Below are 27,013 nucleotides of genomic sequence, written 5' to 3'. Positions count from 1 at the left end.
TCTGCTTGTGTTCCTGCTCTCGCGATCTCTCTCTGTCAAATAAATAAAATCTAAAAAAAAAAAAAAAGTCATCTTTCTTAGTGTTCTGTAAGTTGCTCTGGAGCCCAGTTCCTAAGAGTAGCCATCCATGGCAGGGAGATGGGGAACCCAGAAAATGATTTAACATGAAAAAATTCAAGGCAACAGGTTCTGGGTTTTTTGGGGTTTTTTTTGTTTTTTCCCAGTTTAAACCATCTCTTCCCATTTAATTTTGATTCTTTAGGGGAAAGTGCCTGTAAAAGTTGAATCCCTTTTCAGGGCTGTTTGTCCATAAACCCTCTTTCCTTTATTCCTCCTTATCTCTAGGAGGGCTGCTGGGTGAAGAAGGTTGTGTGCAAATCCTAATATGTCTGGGCAGTCCTTCTCTGTTCCCTCTGTGCTCAGAAGTGAGTGGTCTGGTGAAGCTCCCGGGGATCCTGCTGCGGGCTCTGCCTTCGGGTGGCTTATCTGTCCTGTACTTGACGGAGGGGCTGTTGATGCTGTCTGCTACCCGCTGGTGTGTGTAGCCTTCTGCCTGCCATTAAAAGGGCCCCCTCTCTGGTCCCACTCCGAGGCCTCCACGGGTCACTGACTGAATGTGCACTTGGCGTCCTCGCGATCTAAGCACTTGGGAACCCCAGGCTGTCGCACTTGGCAGTGCCATCTTTGGGAGCTCAGACTCGGGGCACTATTCCAAAGCTTTGATCTCAGGGACCGCCTTCTACCCTCCACTGTGTAAGGGGTGACAGGGCAGTGGTGCCCTATCGGAGGGATCTAGTCCAGTCTCTGCTGTTCACAGCCCCCTTTGACCAACTCCCAGGGGCATGAGTATGCTGGTCCTCTCTCCAGGGAAAGGTTAGGACATCACACATGGTTAGGGCACCACTGCTTCCCCCCCCTTTCCTGTGCAGCCCGTCTTCCTTTCTACATCTACAAACTGACTTAGTTTGTAAAATGCAGAAGGTTTTGAATTGACTATACCCTTTTCTCACAAACAAAGCCTCTCCAGCTCTCGAAAGCTATTCAGTCACTCTAGACTCAAAAATCTTAGCTAAAAGCCGAAAGCAGAATACTGAGGCTGCTTTTTCCCTCCACCTTTTAACAATCTGGATCTTCCTTGATGCAGCAGATGCCCCTGGCCACAGAAGGAAAGTCGATGACACCGTTTGGGAGCTTACTCTGGGCCAGGCTATCTTCCAAACGCTGTCTATGCAGACTCTTCATTCCCTCAGCCACACTAGGAGACAGGTATCACTATTACTCCCACTTGGCAGAGGAAACCAAGGCTTAAATGAATTAGGTAATTTGGCCAATGTCACACATCTAGTAAGTGATAGGGCTGGTAGCCGGGGAAAGAGCCACCCGAGAGCCTCAATGACTTCATTTTTATTTTATATCTATCCTTTTCCTGTTTTATGTAATTATCATTTTTATGTATTCATATATTTATTTCCTATGATATATATATAATTTACTAAATATTAAAGGATTTAATGCTCAATTAGCTAATCTTCTCCATTTGGTTTCATATTTTTATTTTTTTTAAATTTTATTGTTATGTTAATCACCATACGTTACATCATTAGTTTTTGATTGGATTCATATTTCTAAAGCCACTTCCATTCATCCCATGGATAATAAGCCAGAAAGGGGCACTGCTCCGGTTGAGGTGGGGACAGGCAGGGGTGGGGGGCTGCCTGGGGTCCAGCAGTGATGGCCAGTGTGCTTCACCTCCTCCAAGGCAACTCTGAGGAACCCCGTTATCTCCTCAGAATCCAGCTTGAAGGCCTGCTCCCTGCAGGTGGCCTTCTCATCCCAGGAATATCTCCAAACACCTGAGTCAGAATCAGATTGCCCAGATGGGACCGATCACAGACCATCCACTTTAGTTTTTGACTTGATGGGGGCCCAGGGGTGATCCCCTGAGCAGTGGGCTGCAGTCACCCACCACTTCCCACTTCCCTCTACTTTTAGAATTGCTGCCCCCCCCCCCCCCGCACACCCCCCACCAGCCTAGTCCTCCAAAGCGGAAAGTGCCAAGTAGAAGCTGGTGTTCACTCTTGGTTTCAAAGGCATGTGTTTGGTCATTGTGACGTGTTGTGTTAGTATGTGTCGGCCTGTTCACCGTTGTCAGACTCCTCCTTTCCACCTTGCTTGCTTACTTGCGTGAACAGTCTGACCCCTGACAGCCTCACTGTGTCCAGCCTTGACCCGTAGTCGCTTCATGGTAAGCCTGAACTTAGAATCGCCCGGCAGACCACGTGACTGCATCTTGTTCTTAATTGTGTCCCCAGCACTTGGTAGTTGACTGGGGACATGCTAAGCACTCCACGCGTGTTTTCTTAAGTTACTAATTAACTAATGGCACTAGCTGGTGCTCTTATCAATTGATTTAAATGTCAATGAATTAATTATCCTGAGAAGCAGATGTGGTTTTACATGCTTAATTTACAAGAAGGAAGTCTTTTGATTATCATGGGTTTTGTTTTTAAAAATCTTAAAAAAAAAAAAAAAAAAAAAGAGTAGTGTTAGTGATTTGATGAACCATGGAGTTAATTGCTTGCTCTGAATTTCAATTACTTTCTCCCTTGTCCAGTCTGTAAAGATACTTTCGGCAGCTTTGACACTTGGTTTTACGTTTTAAACAGGAGGTCAGCTCACCTTCCACTGTAAACCAGGAGCCACAGTCATTCAGCTGGGAAGAGGAAATGTGTCAAACTTTGTATCCCAAGTATACAAACAAGTTTGAAGCACATTTATAACTTAGAAAATACTCGAATTTTCCATATTTTCCCTATTCCAGTGTAATTCCCTAGAAACAAAGCCATCATCTGTCATTGTTTTTCTTTCATTATAATTGCAGTAATATTATAACAAGCTTTTTAGGCCTTCTGGGAAATTTGGAAATTCTCACTAAACTCCTATCACAAAGTATAGCTCCCTTAAAACTAAAAATGCAAATATGTCGCTATTTTTACCATGCCCAGTTCTTATGAATGATAGAAGTTTGTGAGTGAAATGTCATTTTTAAAAAAGGAGAAGATGCATGTGTGCCACATTATTTTAAATAATATGTGTGTCAACCCAATGTCTAAATGACTTCAAATGATCAAAATGTTAAAGGCAAGAATTTATCAGTTTGAAGTCGTGTCCAGTTCCTCTATATCCTAATCCTGCCTTTTCGTTGGCACCAGATTTGGGCAGATATTCTCAAAGAAAATGAAAGGTATTAAAATAGGTGAGAGATCTGGACCTTACCATTGATTTGCTATCAGAGTTACCCCAGGAGGAACATCACTCTGAAAGAAAACACTGTCTAATGGGAGGGTCAGTTTGACACAATTATCATAGAGTGCCTTGCTTTCTATTTTTCATATATCATTTTCCCCAACAATATTCAGCTTTTGAGTAACGTCCTAGACAATCCAGTAAACCAGCTTTCCCTTAAACCTACCTGGCCATTGGACAAACAAGAGGTTTGCAGCCAGGTTGGTTAGATTCTAATGTCTGTGCTCATTACTCTCTGCCATTTTGCTTTTATATACAAATTGCTAATGCACTGTTTAATTATGTCACAGGTAAATTGTGCATTAAATATTTTAAACACTACAGAGATTCACCATCTTGCCACACACAGACTGTACTCAACCTCACAAATGTATTTTGAAGGAAGAGAAATAGCTATATTCTTTATGCACCACTCATTCCCTATCATCTTAATTCTTTTTTCTGTTATTTAATTACTACCCCCGGGAAAGGCATGATTTTTTCCTATAAATACCATGAAATCCGAGGGATGCCATTCTCTCCAAAACTAATTTTCATTAAGAAGAAAATATAAGGGCGCCTGGGTGGCTCAGTTGGTTAAGCGACTGCCTTCAGCTCAGGTCATGATCCTGGAGTCCCAGGATCGAGTCCCACATCGGGCTCCCTGCTCAGCAGGGAGTCTGCTTCCCCCTCTGACCCTCCCCCGTCTCATGCTCTCTCTCTCTCTCTGTCTCATTCTCTCTCTCAAATAAATTAATAAAGAAAATCTTTAAAAAAAAAAAAAAAAGAAGAAAATATAAGATTGACCCAAAAAAACCCCTCTTCTCCTGTTTTCAGTTGCAGTCTCTTAAAAAAAAAAAAAGCCTCCTTTGCAATTCAAAATGTCTTTAGAAAAGGCCACAATTCACTGAAATGCCACACTCACTGATGCTTTATTTCTTCCGTTCTGATGACTTTAAGTAAATTCATAGCTGCTACATTCAGTCCTTTCTCTAAAAATGTACTGAGCCTTAAATAAATAGTATATGTGTCTGTATTGGAGGGGGGGAACGTGCACTAAAATCAGATCCCAAAGAACTATTCTAAATCATGACCTTCCCAAATATCTGGTAAATGAATCCAGAACTCTAATCCTACCCCTGTACCGTTCAGAAGGCACAGTTGCGTGGAGGGGTGCTTGTTCATGTTTTCATCATCAGGGGCTTCCCCTAAGGTCAGTGATCCCCCATAAGTTCTGTTCTGGGTCAGTATCAGAGCCCTTTATTTCCATCGCTGGGTCAAAAATAATGGTTGGCCAGTGGGATCTTGCCCCTGTGACCCTCATCTGCCGCCTCTTTCCCACAGAGCTTTTTCTGTGATTTGGTCCCCATCTGTTCCCTTCCTTCTAATTCTGACTCCATTTTTTGCAGATGGTGTTCCAACAACTGAGGATTTTCCTCCTCCTCTTTGTCTTAAAACTGTACCTTCAATGTTACTTTCCCAGTGGAGTATTTCGCAAACCAAGAAGTTATGTGTAGCCCCATTCTTTCCTCTCATAGCACTGTTTGTGTGGTCAGCAGAATCTTGTTCATTACATACAGTTCAGTTAATATTAAATTATGAAAAGTCAGACGTAAGAAACTGACGGAACAGAATCCTCTGGTAGGATGCTAGCCCTCTGTGTTCTCCCATCGCTGCGTGCATTTCCACCACTGTGATCCTCTTAATGTTACATTTAAGTAGCTCAGCACTCATTGATCTCTCCCACATGCTGTAAGCCATGGGAGAACAGGGGTTCCCTGTGCATATCTTTATTTTTTTTAATCTGGAGTACATCCCAGTCACTGGCACAAAAGCAGATCCACAATGAATAAGTGAAACTTGAACTCAACCCCACTGCAGTCGTGCTAGTTCAGATCTTGATGTCTTATTGGATGACCAAAGGATTTCCCAACCTCGGCATCATTGATATGGGGCCAGATAATGATTTGTTGTGTGTGTGTGTGTGTGTTAGCGGGAGGGGGCTATTCCGTTTATTGTAGGATATTTAGCAGCATCCCTGGCTTCTAGCCACAAGATGCCAGTAGCACCCACCTTCAGTCCTGACAATCAAAGATGTCTCTAGATGTTACCCCCTGTGGTCTTGGGTCTCAAAATGACTCCCTGGGGGAACCACTAGACTTACATAGTAATCCGATCCTTGTCTTCCTCGGCCCAACATCTGTCACACCGCCAATAATAAAGTATTTTTAGAATAAAAATTCCCATTGCATCTCTACTTGCCTAAATACTTCTTACTGGGTTACCATGTCTACAGAATTCATAATTTGCACTGTAAATAATGGCATTGTTGAAAGCAGGTCCTGAGCTCTTAGCACTGTATTGTCTGTGCTATGAATTGCTACTTTGCCCTTCAGCAAGTGCATTGACCTCTCTGGATTTCAAGTTCCTCATTCTAAAAGCTAAGCTAAATGATTTATAATATTCTTCTCTGTCTAAAATTCTCAGATTCTTTATGTAATTCAGTTACCTATGCACCAAAATACCTTTGCGTGTTTAGCAAAACCTGTTGTTTCAGGTATTTTAAAAACCAGATCTCTCTGCTCCGGGATACTTTCTAAGAACCCAGAGTTTGACTTAAATGTCCTTCTTTTGAGGTACCATGAAACCGCATGCAAAACTGCACATTATGTTATTTTGAAAATAAAGTTTGTTTTTTCCCCTAATAGACTGTAAGCAGTAGAATGCTATGTTGTTGAAAGATGGGACTCGGAATCTTCATATCTGATCCTGTGACCTTGGGGAAGTGATATAACTTCTCTGAACCTAATTCCTCACCCCCCTCCATCCATAGGTTAGGAATTGCAATGATACCTCGTATGGTTATTGTGATGTTGAGTTTAGCACAATACCTGGTGCATAGTAAGTGTTCAGTAAATTTTATTGCTTTTATTTTTCTAATTCTAAGACACTTTTTAGCAATGGCAACTGTGTTTTAATCAACTTTTTCTCTCAGCGGCACATCCAAATGTTCACCTTGCATCCAACAATATCATAGATTGGAGATCCTGTAGTATTATGAGCTCACAGTGCCCACCAATAGAGGAGGTCGATATAAATTTGTTGAATTAACTACCGTTGGTGTACATGCATGTTTCAGTGATATGTGGACATACGTTCTGCTTTATGGAAAAAATGTAGTTTTATTGACCTACATGGACACCAACAAAAGTCACTTCTTGTTTATGACCCTAGGTGGTCAGGTTAAAAAATCACATTATAAAGTTATCCTCATTTGCATTGAATGTCCTTTAGTTGTAACATTTAATTAATATTGTAACTCATCAAAGGTGCTGAATAATAATATATGCCACTCTCTGATTTGGCCAATCTCAAAGGAGTATACATTTATTCAGATTTCCCATACCAGAGAGATTAAGGCCTGAAGATGCTGCATCAGAACCTACAGCTATCTTTGTTTATTTTTCCCCAGGCTGCTAATTATGTTCCCAAAATATGATTAGCTGAGGTAATTTGTATGCAAAGCCCATTCTGTCATGCAGTGTCTTTCCATCTTTGTCATGTGGTTGCTCGGCTCATATAACCTAACAATAACACATTGTCAGGAAAGATGGTCTGTACACACGTGAGAACAATGAATGGAATGTTGTTTCAAAATGTGTCAGTAAATTCAGACAATATTAATGTTTTAAAGAATTAAATCCAGCTAAGTCAAAGGAATATTCATTGAGTGGAGGGTAATAGTCCTCAATTTGGGCTGTACAGTGGAGTCACTCAGGGAGTATTTTAAAATATAGCAGTGGCCTCATATCAATCAAATCAGAATATCTGATTCTGCAGAATGGTATACTCTAGAAGTTGCCCGAGAGATTCCAATATTTAGCCAGGGTTGAGCGCCAAGGAGCTAAATTAGTAGGAAGTGTCCTTTCCAAATAAGGTTGAGCAGTACCAAATACCTATAAGATAGCTTAGGTTCTGTACTAAAAGTGCTTCCACCTGTGGATTTAGGTGGTGGGGGAGACACAGTAGACCCTTGTTTACTGGCAAGATTGTCTAGTCTTTCCAAGTAGTAGGACTCAACTTTGGTTTTCAAACTTTTGTCAACTGTTGAAAGAAATGAACTCTTACAGTTTCCCACGAAAGTAGTCTAAGAAGAGCTTTTTGGTGATAACCCTTTGTGTCTTCACAGGCTAATAGTAAACATCACACATTGTTAGATATTTAAAATATAATAGGCCTTTGGCTCATAATTATCAGATCGTCTGGTTCCTCATGGGAAATCTTCCATTGTTAGAACAAAACAAAACAAAAATAAACTCACACCTATCGTTGGTGTGATTTCAGTTGAGAAAGCTGAGGGGGAGAGCTTGGAGAAGGAACCTGAGGAAGCAGGATTAAAAATTTTGTAACCAGGCCACAGATGGATTAAAGGGGAACCACATGGCACCCACGGGGCTGAAGACAGGAGGATGCTGGTTTGCTTACTCTTTTTTGAAACCATCTGGAAGTTTGCTGGGTTTTGGTCACTCACGTCCTTATACTAAACTCTAGATACAAAGATTGCCATGGGAAATTAATTTCATTTTATGATGTTAGGATTAAAGAAAACTTAAGATGCATACCTGGTATATTTTATGAAATGCTGAAAACAGGACTAAGAACAAAAGCTGACCCATCACCTCATTTCTGCAGAAAGCAATGAAGTCGCAGTCATGGTGTTTGTCTCCTACTACTTGATGGAATATAGTATGAGAAGGAAAAAAGGAATCAATACCTACATTTGATAACAGCCACACTATATAGAACAAAGCAGATGTATTCAGTATGATTTGCCCTTAGTAAAAGGATAATAACAAATACAAATGTTTATTCCTTTTGATCATTTAGAAAGAGGGACCTTTCTCTTTAATGATACATGGCCTGTACTGGTTCTTCATGGTGTACATGCTCCTATGTTTAATTAATTCATCAGCTCAGAACATAGGAAATATGGAGGAAGGTGTTGATAATGACCTCATTGCCTCTTGTTCTTGTCCCCCGTGGTCCAGCCTCTTCCCTTTAAAAGAGAGAGTTATTGGGACACCTGGGTGGCTCAGTTGGTTAAACATCTGCCTTCAGCTCAGGTCATGATCCCAGGGTCCTGGGATCGAGCCCCACATCGGGCTCCCTGCTCCGCGGGAAGCCTGCTTCTCCCTCTCCCACTCCCCCTGCTTGTGTTCCTGCTCTCGCTATCTCTCTCTCTGTCAAATAAATAAATAAAATCTTTTAAAAAAAAGTTATTTTCCCATTTCTTGAATCTGGGCTGGCCTTACGATTTGTGTTGGCCAATAGAAGTCAAAGGAGGTATGGGTGTACTAGTTCCAAGCCTAGGATTCAAGAAGCCTTGCTCGCTTATATTCTCTTTCAGAATCCTCTGGCCTCCCTGAGAAAGCCTGAGCTGGCCCGCCGGGGTATGAGAGGCTGCCGGGAACAGAAGTGTCACCAGACAGCCCCCCCAGAAGGAGAGAGATGCCCAGGTGACCTGTAGACTAGGTAAGCAGTCACAAAGTAGTAGTATTTTAAATCAGTAAGTTTTGGGGTGACTCGCCTGTGCAGGAGCAGAAACGTGATATAGAAAGTGTGATTTAGGAATGGAATTAAACCCTAGCAAAAATCTAAATTATGCAGCATTGGGAGGAAGGAAAACCTTAGCCAGAGCTGGGGGGGAAAAAAAGGAAAGAAAGAAAGAAAAAAGAAAAGAAAGAAAAAGGAAGGAAAGGAAAGAAAGCAAAAAAGAAAGAAAAACTGTGTTACAAAGGCTTGGGAACTGGTGAGAAAAGTTTTATTGGTTGCTGGAAAAATGGTGACCTGTGGTTTATCGACAACACTACCATTTGCACTGAGTAGAAAGTAGGAAGAGTGTGCCTAAAGGATTTTTGGCCTTGGCGAGGTATTTCTTAAGTGACAATGAAAATGTCACTTGATTTCCTTTTGCTGAATGTGATGAGATGCAGCAGGACTGAGAGGAGCTAGCTCAGCTGTCTCCTTTTCCTTAGGAAAAGGAATTCCCAGTCACAGATTTCCGTGTGGGTGGGGCAGTGTGGCCCACGTGCTGTGTGAGGGAGGTCTCGTGATCACCTCGTGATCTCATGATCACCTCAACTCCATTGGTGTGATTTCAGCGTCTGGCCAATCGCGGCTGCCAACCCTGGGATTTAAGAAATCCTTTCCTTTCACACCCTGATCTTTTGATAATTATCCATAAAACCCGCCACATTTATTTGACGTGCTTTTTTAAAAATTTCATACACATCTGTCACTCCGTCTGCTTTGGTCTTGAAATTTATTTTTACAGTTTTATCAATTTATGTTATAGGTTTGGTTGGCTTATGTGTTTTACTGAGTGTTTTACACGATGGTTTTGTTGTTGCTGGCTTATTTGTATTTTGCTTATTTACTAAATGATCTAAACTGTTTGGGCATCTAAATACATCTTCTGAAGCAAACTTCCATCTGCTTCTATGGAAAATATCGTAAGTAATGCCAGAATTACCCATGGCACTTATCTAGTGCTAGAGGATTTTTTTTTAAATGCAGACACAATTTTTATTTCATGTTCAATCAGCACTTTTACACACACATTACAGAAGTCAAGTTAACATCTCCCAAGGATGGGTAAAAATATCAGTTTAGGCTAGAGATGGGGAAAAATAATGTAAATCTTCAAAACCATTCTTTGTAGTAGTTTTACCATTTTTATCTCTCTCTGTTACCCATAGGTGTTCTATATTAGAGAATTGATTTCTTTGGGGCATTGTTAACTCTCTAATTAATCTCCATAATTCTCTATAATAGCCTTTCAAAATTTTAAAAATTAAATACATGTAATTATAATAAATATCCAAATATTTAAGTAGATAGGTATTTTGAAATCTTACAAAAAATATAATTACCTTTCATTTCCCTGACATCACGTTGGTGCTTCTGAGAATGATGGATTCATGTTTAAGTGGATGAATTTCATTCCGTACACACTCACTACATCTATTCAAGATCCATAACCTTTTTTGAATGTTTTTCAAATTGATGATTTTTGTTTCAAACTTGTATCTGTTTGAAGGAATATGTTTAAATCATAGTAGTGTTGTCCATATTCAGTTTTTGTTTGCTGATATAAAGCAGAGAATCTGAGCTGAGAAGATATTTCACTCCCACTGTGGAATTGCTAGAGAAGTCCAAAATGTCATCTACAGACACATATTTTCATTCTGTGTTCTGCATGCTTCTAATGACAAAAAGATGCCCCATCATCTATAGTCACGTATCCTTTGCTCAGAGTGGTACCTGACATGTGGTATGTGCTCTATAAATACTGCTGAATGAATGATGAAGGACGAACATGTAATCCCCAGGGCAGATGAAAGGAAGAGGAAGAACATGTCCTCTCATTAAGAATGAGGTGGTGATGACAGATGGTGCTGGGGACCGGGAAACCTCGGTGCCGATCTTGCATTCTTTCCTTTCCCTGAATTTGAACCAGCCCCTTTACTCATCTGAAGCCAATTTCCTCATCTACATCATGAAGGCCAAAGTTGAACTTGCAAATATTCTATTTTTTGTGGTATAATACACCTCCTTACAAATGGGATCCTTGTCAGGATTTGTGTGTGTGTGTGTGTGTGTAAGCATAGCCATCTTCTTAGTGTTTGATTTCCTTTTTCCATTCATTTTCTTTACTAGTGTGGAGTCTTTCTTTTATCTGAAGGTTCTGCTGTGGCAGCAGTATTCTTGCTAACATAAATATCAGTTATTTATGCCTGGAAGAAATCTTACAGATGATCCTTTCCTATTTACTCATTTTTTTTACATAAGAACTGAAACTGACACATAACATGAATTGTTTACGTTTCCACCTCGAATTGGTGGTAGAGGCGAGATTCTTGGTTTTCTCATTTGCTGCAAAGAGAGAGCTCTTTCTACTCGTGGACTGTGGCAGTTCAACAGAGCTTAGTTTGTTATTTAGGGTTTAATTCACACCTTGCTTTCTTCCTATTATTTGCTTTTTTTTTTTTTTTTTTTTACTACATGAACAGATAAAAGTTCTCTTCAATTAGCAATTACCAACCTAGCAGAAAGAGTAAAAACACATGTGAGGTTATAATCGGTGAAGACTTCTTTATAAAGGAAAGGACAGTGCAGCCATCACCAAGAGCAGAGTCCCACTGATAAAGTTTTAGCATCTAACCTTTAACTACCATCCAAGTGATTTTGAAATGTTTTTAACATAGCCAAAACCTATTACTAAACCTTTAATTTGGGGCAGTTTACTTTTACCTTCTTCATACAACCACACGAATTTCCCTGCGTGGTGGTAATAGAGGATCTGAATCCAAGAAACACATCTATTGCTTTTATTAATTTCATTGTACTGTATATTTTTCCCTGGGACTGGAAGTTGATGGCTGTTTCAACACTTAAAATGTTTACCAATGGCAGCTATTTTCATGAATTCACATCTCAACACCATGGGGAATGTTACTTTAGTGTCTAATCGTGAGCTGAATCTGTCAAAAAAAAATGATGAGCAGCAGTTGGTAACAAGCATTATTTGCCACAGTTGGTAGATCCTTCTATATGCTGCTTTCTGATTGCAAGTGTGGATTCACACAGTTCTTGGGGCCAGAAACCATAACTCAAGTGGAATACCAAACCAGAACTCTCCAACATCTGGGCATCATTTAAAAATCCATCTTATTGTCCAGCCAGCAGTAATACTGTTAGCCCTAGGAACAGTTCATTAGTAAGGGACAACTAAAATATCAGAAATTTTACTCTTGCAAATAAGTTAGGCTTAAAATAACCTCTGTGTTATCCTTAAGTGAAACAAATGTCCTGCGTTTCTTTTAAACCTCAGTCCAATAATAAGCAGTAAGCTGTTTAATAAAACAACCGATCAATTTGATTAAAAGTGGCTCAGATTAGCATTGCTGTTGTCACACAAAATAAAACATAAGGGTGATTACCAGGTCATAAACGTTTGACTTTGGTTATAAATCCAAGCACTAAATATCTTGCAGTCACCTGAAATCCTCGGTCACACGTCTTTCATCATTTCCTCCCCCGTGGTTTCAGCGAACATCATTCTGTTCTCTGAACCCCTGTAGTAATTACACTCGGTACTTCACCTCGTAATTATGTGCTGCATTGTCTCTGCGGAATAGCCGGGTAGCACCTGAAAGAATCTTTCTAATCCTCTAATCTAACCTCCTGAGGTAACAGAAAGTGACCTGAGGCTCCTAAGTGATATTTATAGTATCTATATTATGTACCTAATGTTGAACAGAATTGAAACTGGGTACTAGATTTATTGGGGTCTAATTCAGGAATTTGCTGTCTTTACAGTGTAGGACCCTTGCCTCCCCAACCAGTCTGCAAGGTCCCTTTGTACCTTACACAGGAAGGTTCACTGGAAGAAAACTGCAGGTAGATCAGGCGTGTAATAAATACTTTAGTCTGCTTCTCTTATGCCCTAGAGTAAGTTAGCATTGGAAACAATAGCTGGAAAAGGCCACATCAGTAAATTTTACACTTGTCATAAAATTATCTTGTGACACACCAGATTTTTAAATAAATAAAACATCTAGAAAGTATGATCGTCTTTTGTAATGTTTAACATGACTCATCACTGAGATTCCAAAATTATATTCAAATATAAAGTAATAATTGATAAAGAGAGATTATTTGGATTTTCCTGCTTTACCAAATGATCATTTAAAAACCTTTTCTCTGTTCACTTGCAACTTTATAAGGAAAACTGTTTCTGCTAGGTATCCACATTTCCAGTCAAAGGATTCAGGGATCTTTTGGAAAATGCTAACCTTAAGACGAGGGCAGAAAATATACAAGGTGAGCCTGGTGTATCTTGTAGTGCCCAAAAGTAAGGAAATGCTACAAATAAGCAAACACAAACCTACACTGAGTATCAAAGCATCACAAGATCCAACTGAAAGAATTCCCAGTGGCTAAAGACGGGATGATTTGAGCAATAAAAGAAATAAAGTAGTATTGGATTATAACACAATGTATAAAAGAAGTATAAAAGCCATGAGTCTGTACTGATACTAATAAATGATTAAATAAATAAATGAATGGGGGAGGAGAGACAAATCTGCCCTGCAGAGGAATTCCAAATATTCTATATAGATAGTCTGCCCCCAAAGAATTGAAGCATAAATCCCTTTACTTAAGAGTGGCCCATACCAGTGATTTCCTTCTAAAGAGCACAGTTTGGAAAGGGAAAAAAAATAGAGTAAGTTTATTGTGGAGAAACCCAACGAACAGTTCCTCAGTCTGGTGGTGAAGGTTAACATCAACAGTAATAGCACACATTGATTTATGTACCCTTGACATGATGTGATAAAATGACACTTTACCTCCCAAACCCATAACCCTAGGCTAATGATAAGAAACATATCAGAAAAATCCCAGTAGAGGTACATTTTTCAAAATCCTTGACCACTACTCTGCACTGTCAAGGTCAGCAAAACAGAGAAAGTCTGAGAAACTGTCGCAAGTTAAGAGTAGCCTAAGAAGCTGTGATTACTAAATGTAATGCATTATCATGAATGGGATCCAGGAACAGAAAAAGCACAAGGTAAAAAGTAAGAAAATCTGAATAAAGCATGGACTTTAGTCAATAGTAATGTACTAATATCATCAGCTCAATAAAATTAACAAATGTACCATGCTAATGTAAAATATTAGTAACGGGAAACTGGGCTCAGGGTTTATGGGAATAGTGTTCACAAATTTTTCTATAAATCTAAAACTTTTTCTAGAATAAAAAGATGATTTAAAATAAATAGGCAAAATATTTGAACACATGAGTTACAAAATATATAACTTGCTGTTAAGCACGTGAACAGACGCTCAACCTCACTAGTCATTGGGGATATGCAAATTAATACCACAGTGAAATACCTCTGCACCTGACAGTACCAAAGGATGGTGAGTATTTGTTGCAGGTGGAACTGTCCTACATTGTGGACAGGATGCAAAATTATAAAATGATTTGAGAAAATAGTTTGAGGGTTTCTTCAAAAGTTAAACACAGACTTTGCCTATGACCCAGCAATTCAACTCCTAGATATTTATTCTAAGAAATGAAAACATAGGTCACACAAAGACATGCACCCGAGTGTTCACAGAGGCCTTATTCCTAAGAGCCCAACCTTGTAAAATAGAAGTTTCTTATACACAAATAGTGTCCAATAACGAAATGATTATTACATGATTTTCTAGTAGTTTTGCCAAATATATTGTCTCCAGAATATCAAGATAAATGTTATATAGGCACAAAGATGGCAATCCCATGTGTTATGTGGGCTTATCATGTATTCATCTGTTTAAGGGTAATCAATCTACTTTAAAATAATTTCTCCTTATAGATTCCCACTCCAGTTCTGATTATCGGTCATGCTCAACCACAGTAAGATGACTTCATTCCACAAAAAGATTCCTTTTCACAGTGCTTTTCAGCTCTAGGTAGTTCAAGTCAGACCTACTTCAAAGACAGCTGCTTGTGATTTTTCCTTTCTGTGGGACATTTGGCTGACTTTCTAAGTCAGAAAATACTCTGCGCTAATGGAAAATGGCTAGATGCGTAGTTGTGTTTTGTTTTTGTTTTTTTTTACTTATCCCCTTATTAGTTAGATCCAATGTTGTTTTTTGTTTCCTTCAATATTATACTCTGAATCAAAATGCAAAATTAAGATTACCTTTAACTTTTATTCATATATTTATAATTGTGGTTTCTACAGAATAGCAGCCATTTATATGAAAAGCAAGAGTATGTAATTATTCAGACATTTTGATTTTGTTAAAGCATTCTAAGTAATGATTCTTTCATAATTCAAACCTAAATAGTTGACTTCAAGATCTATATTTTCATGTTTCGGTAAAACAGAATTATTATTTCAAACCCATTCAGCGACCAGTTTTTAACTTAATAAAATGTTATGTTGAGTTTATTTCTGTCATTTATTTGAAAACACTCAGGTAGCCTCTGCTGAAAGTAAATGATGAGGCACCTCTATATATTTTTCTACTGACACTAATATTTCAGTGGCCAATATTTTGCCTCTGATTTAAGATTCTGGTTATTGGCAATGAAGATAGTCCATGAGACCTGCTTCTTATAGAGAACTGTTCCTAGGAGATATATTACTTTATTATTTAGATATTATTTATTGTGTATTTCAAACTTTAAACTGTTTGGAGACAAGAATTACTTTTTAAAATATTCTTTGGGTTCAGATTCTTCCACCCTGTCCTGCAAACTAGCATGAGTAAATCACTCCTCAGCAGCATAGCAAAGAGAAAGCAAAGGTCATGAGGGACATATTAAAGTTACGTGCTAGGACACTTCAGGACTCTGCCACCATTCCAATGCAGTCACGCATGTGAGGACAATTTTTAAATGAGCAGCATTCTTACCACGTAATTTGCAGAATTTGGAGGGCAGAGTTTGTTCAGGAACAATGCACTCTCTAAATATCAGTGCTGAAGCATATGAGTCCACATTCACATGCACACCTTCCTTTCCCTCCCAAATCAGGAGTAGCACCAACTCTCCTTCCATCTGAGCAAGCTATTCATCTAGGATGTGTTTTCGATACTTAACTATTTTCTTTGAGTCTAATTAGTCGCCAGGCAATGCCACTTTAACTCCCAAATATCTCTAGGAAACTATCCACAGATAGACTGTTATCCATCTCCTAGTTCATATTGCACATTATTGCAAAAGTCTCTGCATTTCCTGCCCTGGAGGCATAATTGTCTTCTTACGATGGAGACTGGATCACCTGATCCACCTACTTCAGACTGCACTGACTATTCCCTTGCCCAAAGAGAAAGAACACTTTGTATCAAGATCTATGCAGACTTCTGTGCTTTGCCCCTAATTTCAGTCTTACTCTCAGTCTCCCCCTTTTCTCTGTTCAACAAGAATATTGGGCTTCTCTCAGTTACATGCCTAGGCCTTGCTCCCTCCTGCCACAGGGCCTTTGCATAAGCTGATCCTCCTGAAATGCCCTTGTCACTCAAACACCTCTCACACACCCATATCTGTACAGATGTCAGTTCTTCCGAGAAGTGACTCACAGCTCCCTTGAGCAGATGAGAGGTTCTGTTTACACACCCTTTATAAAACCAACATACATTTTTCATTGCTATCCATTTAATAGTGTATTGAACACATGGACATTTGGCTCGACATTTTATTCTGAACACTAAATATAGTGAAGCAAATATTTTTTGATGAATGAATAAATATTGATAAGGTGCCTACTTTGTCCCTGGCCAGTGATCTACTGTAGAAATAAGAGGAAGCTCCGCAGAGACAGATTATTAATAGATAACAAAGAAACGTCGGGTAGTGTGTAAGAATACTATGTTTGTAGTTCTACGGATAAAAAGAAAGCATATTACAACAGAGTAGGGAATAGAGGGACCGGGGATGTGCTACAGTTTTATGTCCCCTGGTCAGGGACCATCTCTTTGCAGAACAGACATTGGGGAAGGGAATTCAATTAACTGAGATGCAAGACACTCTGCTTTCTGACCACATCACATAGGGTCTTGAGGCATGTTGCATTAGAACTTTGAATTTTATTCTGAGTGAGATGAGAAGTCATCGGAGAGTTATGAGCAGGGTGTGATGTGGTCTGACTCGGTAAATAAAGTGCTGTGTCCTGAATAAATAATAAAGGCTCACTCTGGTGGTTCTGTGGAGTGTAGCCTATATTATGGAAAATGTAGAAGCGCGTAGATAAGTTACCAGGTTATGACAAACATGCAGGAGAGAGATGTTTGGATTCTAGATATGTTTTAAAGGTAGAGCTTTCAGGATTTGCTGGAGGAGTAGATGGGTTTGGTAAAAGAGAGGGGAACCGAGATGACCCCAAGATTTTGGTCTGAACAACTCTAGGAGAGCTGCCATTTCCTGAAAGAGGAGAGCTCGGGAGGGGTGTAGGTTTGAGGTGGGTGGATTTGGAGGGAGAATCAAGAATTAGTCATTGTTTTAAGAGAACCCAGTTTTCTTTATGGGTGAAAGGATCTCAATATACCAAATAATTTAGAGCATTAGAAACTCATGAGCCAAACTCATGCTCAAGGGATTTTACATAGAAATACTGACATTATGCTCTGAAGAAATAAAATATTTATATAGTGGTAATTAATTTTTAAGTCTTTTTTTTTTTTTTTCTGGAGTTAGCTATAAGGCCAATACAGGGCCTGACACAAATTCCTCTAAATGGTTTAAAGCCTCTGGTTTTAGGTGACTATAGCAAACACAACATTTAATTCACTAACTCTTGACTGTGTTGATTTATTGTAACTAGATGATGTTTTGTTGAGTGTATCACCACACTATACTAAATCATCACAATAATTCCACTGTGGCACTGATAATATATGAGGGAAGAGATAAAGAGTTTACATTTAGACAGATTAAATTTGAAATACTTGAAGACATCCTAACAGATATTTCCAGTTATTACCCTCTTAAAATAGGAGTATGCAAAGGACTTTGCCTGTTTCATTCTGGCCTGTAAATTTTTAAAAATCGCTTAAATATTTATAAGCATAGGCATGCCTTCATATGTCTTTGGGGTCTGAATTCATAATACTGTTGTAATTGGGAAAAACTCAGGCTGAGAAATAAATTTAAATTTATCCACAGTGGATATTGCACCTGCTGCCTTGCAGAAGTTAATAACATATTTACAAAAAAAAAAAAAAAAAAAAGACACTTCCTCAACTCAAGAGGTTGATTTCCCAAGTAGATCCACCAAGGATGAGCTCATAATCCAGAATTACAAGACATAAAAGAGAAAAAGTCATATTAGTAAGAGTTGTCAGGGAAAAAAGTATATATAATCAGAACCCAAGAACTACAGATTGTAGCATTATTGGAAACTAAGTATTTATAAATGTCTCAGAGTGAATCAAAACACAAAGGAACTGGGGCCCCTGGGTGGCTCAGTTGGTTAAGCCACTGCCTTCGGCTCAGGTCATGATCCTGGAGTCCTGGGATCGAGTCCCGCATCGGGCTCCCTGCTCGGCGAGGAGCCTGCTTCTCCCTCTGACCCTCCCCCCTCTTATGTACTCTCTCGCTCTCTCATTCTCGCTCTCTCAAATAAATAAATCTTTAAACAACAAAAAAAAAAAAAAAAAAAAAAAGCAAAAAAACCTAAGACAAAGATAAAATCTTAACAGAAGCTGAGGGCTGTTCTAGAAGAACAAGGATAATAATTACTAATAATTACAGTGGACTTTTTGTCAGAAACCATGCAAGCAAGAAGAGAATAGAGTGAAATATTTCAACTGTTGAAAGAACAACAAAATACACCAACCTAGAATTCTGTATACAGTGAAATCACCCTTCAAGAGTAAAAGAGAAATAAAGACTTCCTTAGACAAACTAAAACAGACAATACATTGTCAGCAAACATGCCCTGCATGAAATACTGAAAGAGAAGAAACTCAGATCTACAAAGAGAAAGGGAAAGCATTGTAAAAAGAATGAAGTAAAACAAAATCTCATCATATTCTTAATTGGTCTAACAGATCAGTGTGGACAAGTGACATGAATGCCAGCAATCTTATAGGGGGTGGGAGGAGGAATGGGGAATAATCTTTTATAGGATATCTTTTACTACCCATGAAACAATATAGTGTTCTTTGAAAGTGTACTTAAATTAGTTATAAATGGATATTATGAACTCTAAGGCAACCACTAAAAAGATTTTTAAAAGATAAAGCACATTTGGAAAAAATGAACTTAGAAATGAAATTTCTAAATTTTTTAATTTCTAAAAAAAATTTTTTTTTTTAATTTGAGTATAGTTGACAATGTTACATTAGTTTCAGGTGTACGACATCGTGATTGAACCACTCTGTATATTATGCTACGTTCACCACAAGTGTAGCTACCATCTGTCACCATATATCACTATTTCAGTACCAATGACTATATTCTCTATGCTGTAACTTCAATTCCCATGATTCATTCATTCCATAACTGGAAGCCTGTATCTCCTACCCCTCTTCACCCATTGTGCCCATCCCTCCACCCCCTTCCCCTCTGGCATGCACCAGTTTGTTTTCTGTATTTATAGGTCTGATACTGTCTTTTTTGTTTATTCATTGGTTTTTTAGGTTCCAAGTATACACGAGACAATATGATACTTGTCTTTTTCTGTCTGACTTATCTCATGTCTATGCACATTGTCACAAATGGCAAGATCTCATTCTTTTTTATGGCCATGTAATATTTGAGGGGGTGTGTGTGTGTGTCACATCTCCTTTATCCATTCATCTGTGGGTGGACACTTGGATAACTTCCATATCTTGGCTGTTGTAAATAATGCTGCATTGAATATAAAGGTGCATGTATCTTTTTGAATTAGTGTTTGTTCTTGTTTGAAGGTTAGAGAAGATATACTAAAATCAAATAAAATAATTACATTTTTATATATTGATTGTAAACATCCAACAATTAATAGTATTATAAGTCTATGTTCCAAAGACTATGGGGCGCCTGGGTGGCTCAGTCGGTTAAGCGTCTGCCTTCGGCTCAGGTCATGATCCCAGGGTCCTGGGATCGAGCCCCGCATCGGGCTCTCTGCTCCACGGGAAGCCTGCTTCTCCCTCTCCCACTCCCCCTGCTTGTATTCCCTCTCTCGCTGTGTCTCTCTCTGTCAAAGAAATAAACAAAATCTTAAAAAAAAAAAAAAAAAAAGATTAGAAATACAAATATATGGGTTACTTATTTTGGAACCATTTAAAACAAGTTCTGCTTGACAAAAAAGAATCAAAACGGATCCCAGTTTTATATCAGAGACTGAAATGTGAGGTTGAGTTGATTCTAATAGTATTTTAGTCTTTGGTTTTGGAGAGATGTATGACCTTACCTTGTGAAGAAACAGAAATATGACTACCACTTTGTGATGTGAACCTTCAGGTTGTAAAGAGCAGTTGTTCCAAACAGTTGAGTCACAGTGGTCACTGTGTTAGGTATTATACAAAGGTGAATAGAATGTGATTCCTGGTCTTTATTAACTGATTTGGAAGGTGAGTCAAATCCTATAATCCATTCACAAGAGGTTGTTTTTTTTTTTAATTTAATTTTTGTTATTATTATGTTCAATTAGCCAGCATGTAGTACATCATTAGTTTTTGATATAGTGTTCAACGATTCATTTGTTGAGTATAACACCCAGTGCTCATCACCACACATGCCCTCCTTAATACCCATCACCCAGTTACCCCATCCCCTCACCCCCCTCCCTTCTGTAACTCTCAGTTTGGTTCCCAGAGTCCAGAGTCTCTCATAGTTTGTCTCCCTCTCTGATTTCTTCCCATTCAGTTTTTCCTCCCTTCCCCTGTGGTCCCTGCGCTATTCCTTATGTTCCACGTATGAGTGAAACCATATGATAATTGTCTTTCTCTGCTTGACTTATTTCACTTGGCATAATCCCCTCCAGTTCCATCCATGTCGATGCAAATGGTAGGTATTCATCCTTTCTGATGGCTGAGTAATATTCCATTGTATATATGAACCACATCTTCTTTATCCATTCATCTGTTGAAGGACATCTCGCATTCCACAGTTCGACTATTGTGGACATTGCTGCTATGAATATTGGGGTGCGTGTGCCCCTTCTTTTCGCTACATCTATATCTTTGGGGTAAATACCTAGTAGTGGGTCATAGGTTAGCTCTATTTTTAACGTCTTGAGGAACTTCATACTGTTTTCCAGAGTGGCTGTACAAGCTTGCATTCCCACCAACAGTGTAAGAGGGTTCCCCTTTCTCCACATCCTTGCCAATACTTGTTGTTTCCCGTCTTGTTAATTTTTGCCGTTCTAACTGGTGTAAGGTGGTATCTCATTGTGGTTTTGTTGATTTGGATTTCCCTGATGGCTAGTGATGTTGAACATTTTTTTCATGTGTGTGTTAGCCATTTGGATGTCTTCTTTGGATAAGTGTTTGTTCATGTCTTCTGCCCATTTATTGACTGGATTATTTGTTTTTTGGGTGTTGAGTTTGAGAAGTTCTTTATAGACCTTTGATACATCCCTTTATCTGTAATGTCATTTGTAAATACCTTCTCCCATTGTGTGGGTTGCCTCTTAATTTTTAGTTTTAGTTTTGTTTTTAGTTTTGCTGTGCAGAAGCTTTTTACCTCGATGAAGTCCCAAAAGTTCATTTTTGCTTTTATTTACCTTGCCTTTGAATTAGTGCTTTTGTTTTCTTTGAGTAAGTAGCCAGTAGTGGAATTTGAAAAAATATATTGAAAAATGTATCACTGAAATTAAAAACTAAATGGATGAGCTGAAAAAAAAAAAAAAAAACCAGATTAGACAGAAACAGAAGTAGCATCAGGGCTAAAAGGTCTGGAGAAATTATGCAGGTGTAGTCTAGAGATTTAGGGAGCTGGAAAACATGAAAGAGATGTCACACAGGATACAGGCTATAGCAGAGTCCAGGCTTTACCCCTGAGGAATACTACACAACCTATAGCTTAGGATATGATGATATTTAAGGCCACAAGAATGGTACAAGTGGTTCTTGAGGATCCTTCTGTATGAACAAGGCAAAAAGACAAGGCCAGGTGAGCTAAGCAGATCAGAGGAGGCTCATAAAGAGAATCTGGCACACTTCGATGATGCCCAAATTTGGATTGACCTAGGATAAAATGATTGAATTGAAAATTACAATGTGAAACTTCTAGTAGTAACTGCTCATTCATATATTTAGTAAACATGGTGAAGTGCAAAATATTTGGAAAAAATATGTAAGCCCATGTTACGGTAAAATTTGGAAAAATAATTAACATCTGTATCATGACCCCATTAGGGTGAATTCAGCTATTTTATGTCTTAAGTATTTTAATCCTCCCATTCTATGATTCCATGAACAGGAACATAGGATTAATAAAGTGAGCCATTTCTAATATAGATGAATGCATAACACAGTAAGGATTTTTTGAGGAAATTTTACTATATAAGTGATCCCAAAGAGCAGACCACAGTAACGTGAACATATCAATAGGAATATTGATTTTTTTGTAGATTAATACTTTATTACCAATATTAAATATTTTATTTTTCATGGGCTTGAATTTGTATAAGGGTATTAGTGCATCTAATACTATGAAAGAGAGAAATGAAATATGTGAAAATTAAACATTCTAGTCCATCTCCTTCATTGTGCTGTGGGAGACAAGAGGTAGGGTTAATCCGTGCATTAACTGCATTCCCTAGGCCCTTTTGCCACGATATGCTTCTGGTGGAATTATGTTTGCTGATTTATTATTGTTCACTTCCAATTATATCTGAATAATTGTTCACTTTTAATCATATCTGAAAAATTTGGGAAAAAAATGTATTCCCCTAAATAATATCAGGAACTTGAAATACATACCGTGGAGCAAACTTTTAATTTAACTATTACATCCTTTCTATCTTTAGTATTTTATGGCTGACAGCAGAAAAGTTAGCATTACCTTTGTGCTCCATGATTAAGATGTGTGTTCACCTAACTGACACATTAGGTAGGAATGACTGCTGATTTCAAATGGATGTTATATCCATGACATATTTGCAAAAATACTCCTTTCTAAAAAATCTCTGATTGTTTTAATGTGATCTCCATCATCTAAAAGACTCCCAGGAGACATTAATGGAAAAAGATTAAGAAAAATGTTTTGTTTACATTTGTTAATGTATTCTAGTGTGTGGGTATCTGATTTCCACTACTGTGCTTCGTAGGCTTATAATAGATGACAAATCTAATATATGGGTGAGGAATGTACAGTAAGTAATGCACAAGGCACCTCGGAATGCATAATCTATGAAAATACCCTTCCTAAAACCAAGTTGAAAAGACCCTGAAATCGAGAAGTAGTGTGTAACACAGCATGAAGGAAGATGGTAGAAGGTGGGCATGGCAGATTCTTTGGGGGAAAAGATACATTTTGGCAAAATACTTTGTTCTGAAATTGCTTTTGCCATTAAAAAATGAGAATATACCACCAATTACTGCTGGAGAAAATAGTCTGAATTTGAGACAGACTCATATGCATCTTCTTTACAATTTATTTAAATCTAAAAACCCATGTAGGCCTTCTCAAATTAATCCTGTCATTTTAAATGACCAATTAAACTCATGTTCAAAAGATCGATTCAGGCCCATGGTTGATTGTAAAGTAAGGAGACATTGATTTTTTAAAAATCTCGCTTTGTCCACCTTGTACAAGTTTTTTTGTTTGTTTGTTTGTTTTTTTAATGGACTGGTCAAAGCCAGTACAAAAACAAATACAGTATAGTTAACAGATTCGGGTAAATATTTTAGCGGAATTAATGCTGTATGTCCCTATGAACATAGATAATCATTATTGACCACAAATGTATGTGAAATGAATAAATATGAAACGTATTGAAACCTAAGGTTTTTATGTGTACAACCAAATTAATCAAGCCAACTCAACTGAATAAAAGAAATCATGGTCCATGATATAAAAATGGTAAGAAAAGGGGAGTGGCCTAGGTCACCTATCTCCAGTCTCACGTGCCCTCTGCCTTCCTACCCACAGATTTGCATTTAAATACATGGCGGTAATTGTGGGAGGGAGTAGCTAAACAGCACTCTGCAAAACCCTGAGTGGGTCACAAACTTTGTTGTTTTTTTAATCTGTTCCCTAAGCTTGTCAACCCTAAAGAACAATTTGTAAAGCCTTCAATGGCACGGTAAGATAAAACCAACAGCCCTGTCATGAATTGGAAATCAATAAAGCATTAAAAATGCAAATTCATTCTTGTTAATATGATATAATTGTGAAGAACTTTTAGGCATTCAATTACCATTTAACACAAAAGCCTGTAACGATTTAATTAGGAATCCTTCACCTAATTGAGGTCAAGATTGTTAGCAGTGGTTGTCTAATTAGCTTGCTTATAGCAGCTATCTTTTTTGAAAACTCCCTGGATAAAACCTTTCCTTACAAACAATGAATCATGGAACACTACATCTAAAACTAATGATGTAATGTATGGGGATTAACATAAGAATAAAAAAAAAAAAAGTCCCAAAAAACCCCCAAAAAAACCTTTCCTTAAAAGATAGCTACGCCCCACCCCCCACAACACACACACACACACACAATAGCATGTAAAAGCTATTAAAATCCAAATAAAGCAGTACCATCAAATTTCTGGTTTTGACAGTATGACTTTATGTTATGGTGGGTGGAAGCTGAGTGATGGGTACTCAGGAAGTCTCTGTAACTACTTTTGCAACCTTTGCTTGCTACACAATTTCAAAATAGTTAAAAATGCATCCAGATCTTTCAGAATTACAAGAGCATGTGAATGAGCTACTTTCTCTTCAGATATTATAGGGATTATTTTAGACAATAATTGGTTCCATGAAATAAGGCCAGATTAATAGGACATTTAGTATAGTTCAAGTAAAGACCACTTTGGTCAGTCCAAAGTTAAGACCTCAGATCACACAGGAGCACTTCAAAAAGTTGTTGGAGAAGATTTCCCTGACTTTATACATCCCTCATTTGCTCTTGGCCAGATTATGGGCTTTCAACATCCAGGTATAAAAGCTCAGCTGGAAATAAAATCCAAAATTAAGTCATCGAATTAATCTCCTGTGCCTAAGGGAATAAATAGCCCATTTTATGTTCTTAAAGATTAAGTCTTCATAATTATTTTAATGGAAAATATATAAAAAGAAACAGTATTTTGTAATAGGCAAACAAGAACCAAGACAGATTTATTGTTGTCTAGTCTCCAGTAGCAGCAATGACCAAATTATGTCCCCTGAAGCTCTAATGCTGTTAGGTAGTTCAGGGAAAAAAAGAAGGTAGTAGCCAAATAAATTATATAATTATTCATGTATGACATAATGTTTCCATGTTTATAGATCTGAGATTTTTTTTTTTTTGGAATTCTTTTCAAAATTCCAATTAACTTTTAAAATCAGCATCCTACCAAACACCTGTTGGGAATGACTAGTAGAGAGTCAAAGTATGCTTCCTAATGAAGTCTAGCATCAGCAGCCCAGATAGGAAATGTATATCCCACATAGGTTGGGTTGCTCATTTTAAAAACGAGGAATTATTCCTTCCTTTCATGACTCTAGGGTTTTCACAACTTTTATTAGAGTCACCTCACTCACCTTATTTTTTTAAAAATTTTTGTCTTTAGAATAGCATCTTAAAAAGACACAGATGAGCAGTGCCTGGGTGGCTCAGTTAAGCATCTGCCTTCTGCTCAGGTCATGATCCCGGGGTCCTGGGATGGAGCGGAGCCTTAGTCTTAGTAGTGATTCTCATCCTAGGGCTCCTTGCTCAGCAGGGAGTTCTGCTTTTCCCTTTCCCTCTACCCCTCCCCCAGCTTCTGCTCTCTGTCTCTCTCAAATAAATAAATCTTTTAAAAAAACACACACAGATGAAACATTTATTTTTATCTTGGTTATGAGTCATGAGATTCCAGATCTGCATGACTAGAAGCATGCTTACCTGTCCAACATGAGCTGTTTCCCTTGTCCGCTCAGCGCCCTCGATCTGCACCGGCCCCTTTCAGTTCTTTGAATACGCCAAGCGCTTCTGTGCCTCCGGGCTTCCTCACAGGCTGTTCCCTCCATCTAGGCTTCTTGCCTCTAATCTATACGGTACTGACTTTTTTTTTTCTTAATCATCCATTCATTCATAATTTAAATGTCACTTCAAATGATATTTGAAGATGTAAGACACTGTGATACTATTTACTTTAAATAGGGAAGTTCTACTGAGAGTCCATAGGGATTTTCACACAGGAGAAGAAAATGTGTGTGAAATCTTGCGGGTCTGGATATGCAGCTGTGTCTAGTGAATATCCTGTGCATTTTACTACTGCAAGGGGAATAGATCATTGAGTCATCCTGGAAGTGGGCCATTGGAGGGTGAAGGGTAAATTTTGTCAGAGGACCCTTATGTCCTCCTCCGCGGTTCTGTGTGCAGAGGCGTAGGGCTCAGATTGGGGAAACAGATCAGCAGAGTAGTGTTAAAAGCTATGGTATTTGGGTATTCACATCGAGATCATTACTCATACACGATCTGTTACATTAGAATTGTATGTCCTTCATTTTATTTTCCTATTTTACCCATATTACACTCCCAACCACCAGCTCATGCTTGAATGTATTACAAGCTTTACGAATGGGTATTTTACCTACCCTGTGCCCACAGTGGTAAGCACCTCCTTCTCTCCTACATCTCTTTTCTCTTTAAGACTCCAGTTAATGGCACTGCTTTCATACCTTGTAAGGCTGCAAGGTTGGAAAGGATGGTGTAAGAGAGGGAGAACGTTAGGATTTTGCTAAAGAAATAAAAATAAAATATCCTTGTGAATGAATTATGTTAATCATTCACCAAACACTCATTAGTAGCTATCACTGTTGAATGAAGCTATGGCAGGAGCTACGCTAGGAACTTTGAGCAAATGTAAATATTTAGCTCTGCTATCCTTTGGTAGAAAACTGTAGTCCCTTGATAAATCAGGTGATTTATCAACCAGTCCCGCCTCTTGGCCTCTCCACCTTTTTTGAAAACTCTCAATCAGCAGCAACTACATGGGTCATATATTTTTAGACATCAAGATAAAAAAGAGCAGTACTCTGCATTACATGA

This window comes from Neomonachus schauinslandi, chromosome 16, assembly GCF_002201575.2.
Source record: "Neomonachus schauinslandi chromosome 16, ASM220157v2, whole genome shotgun sequence".
Lineage (NCBI taxonomy): Eukaryota > Metazoa > Chordata > Mammalia > Carnivora > Phocidae > Neomonachus > Neomonachus schauinslandi.
This window is presented reverse-complemented; position numbering follows the sequence as displayed.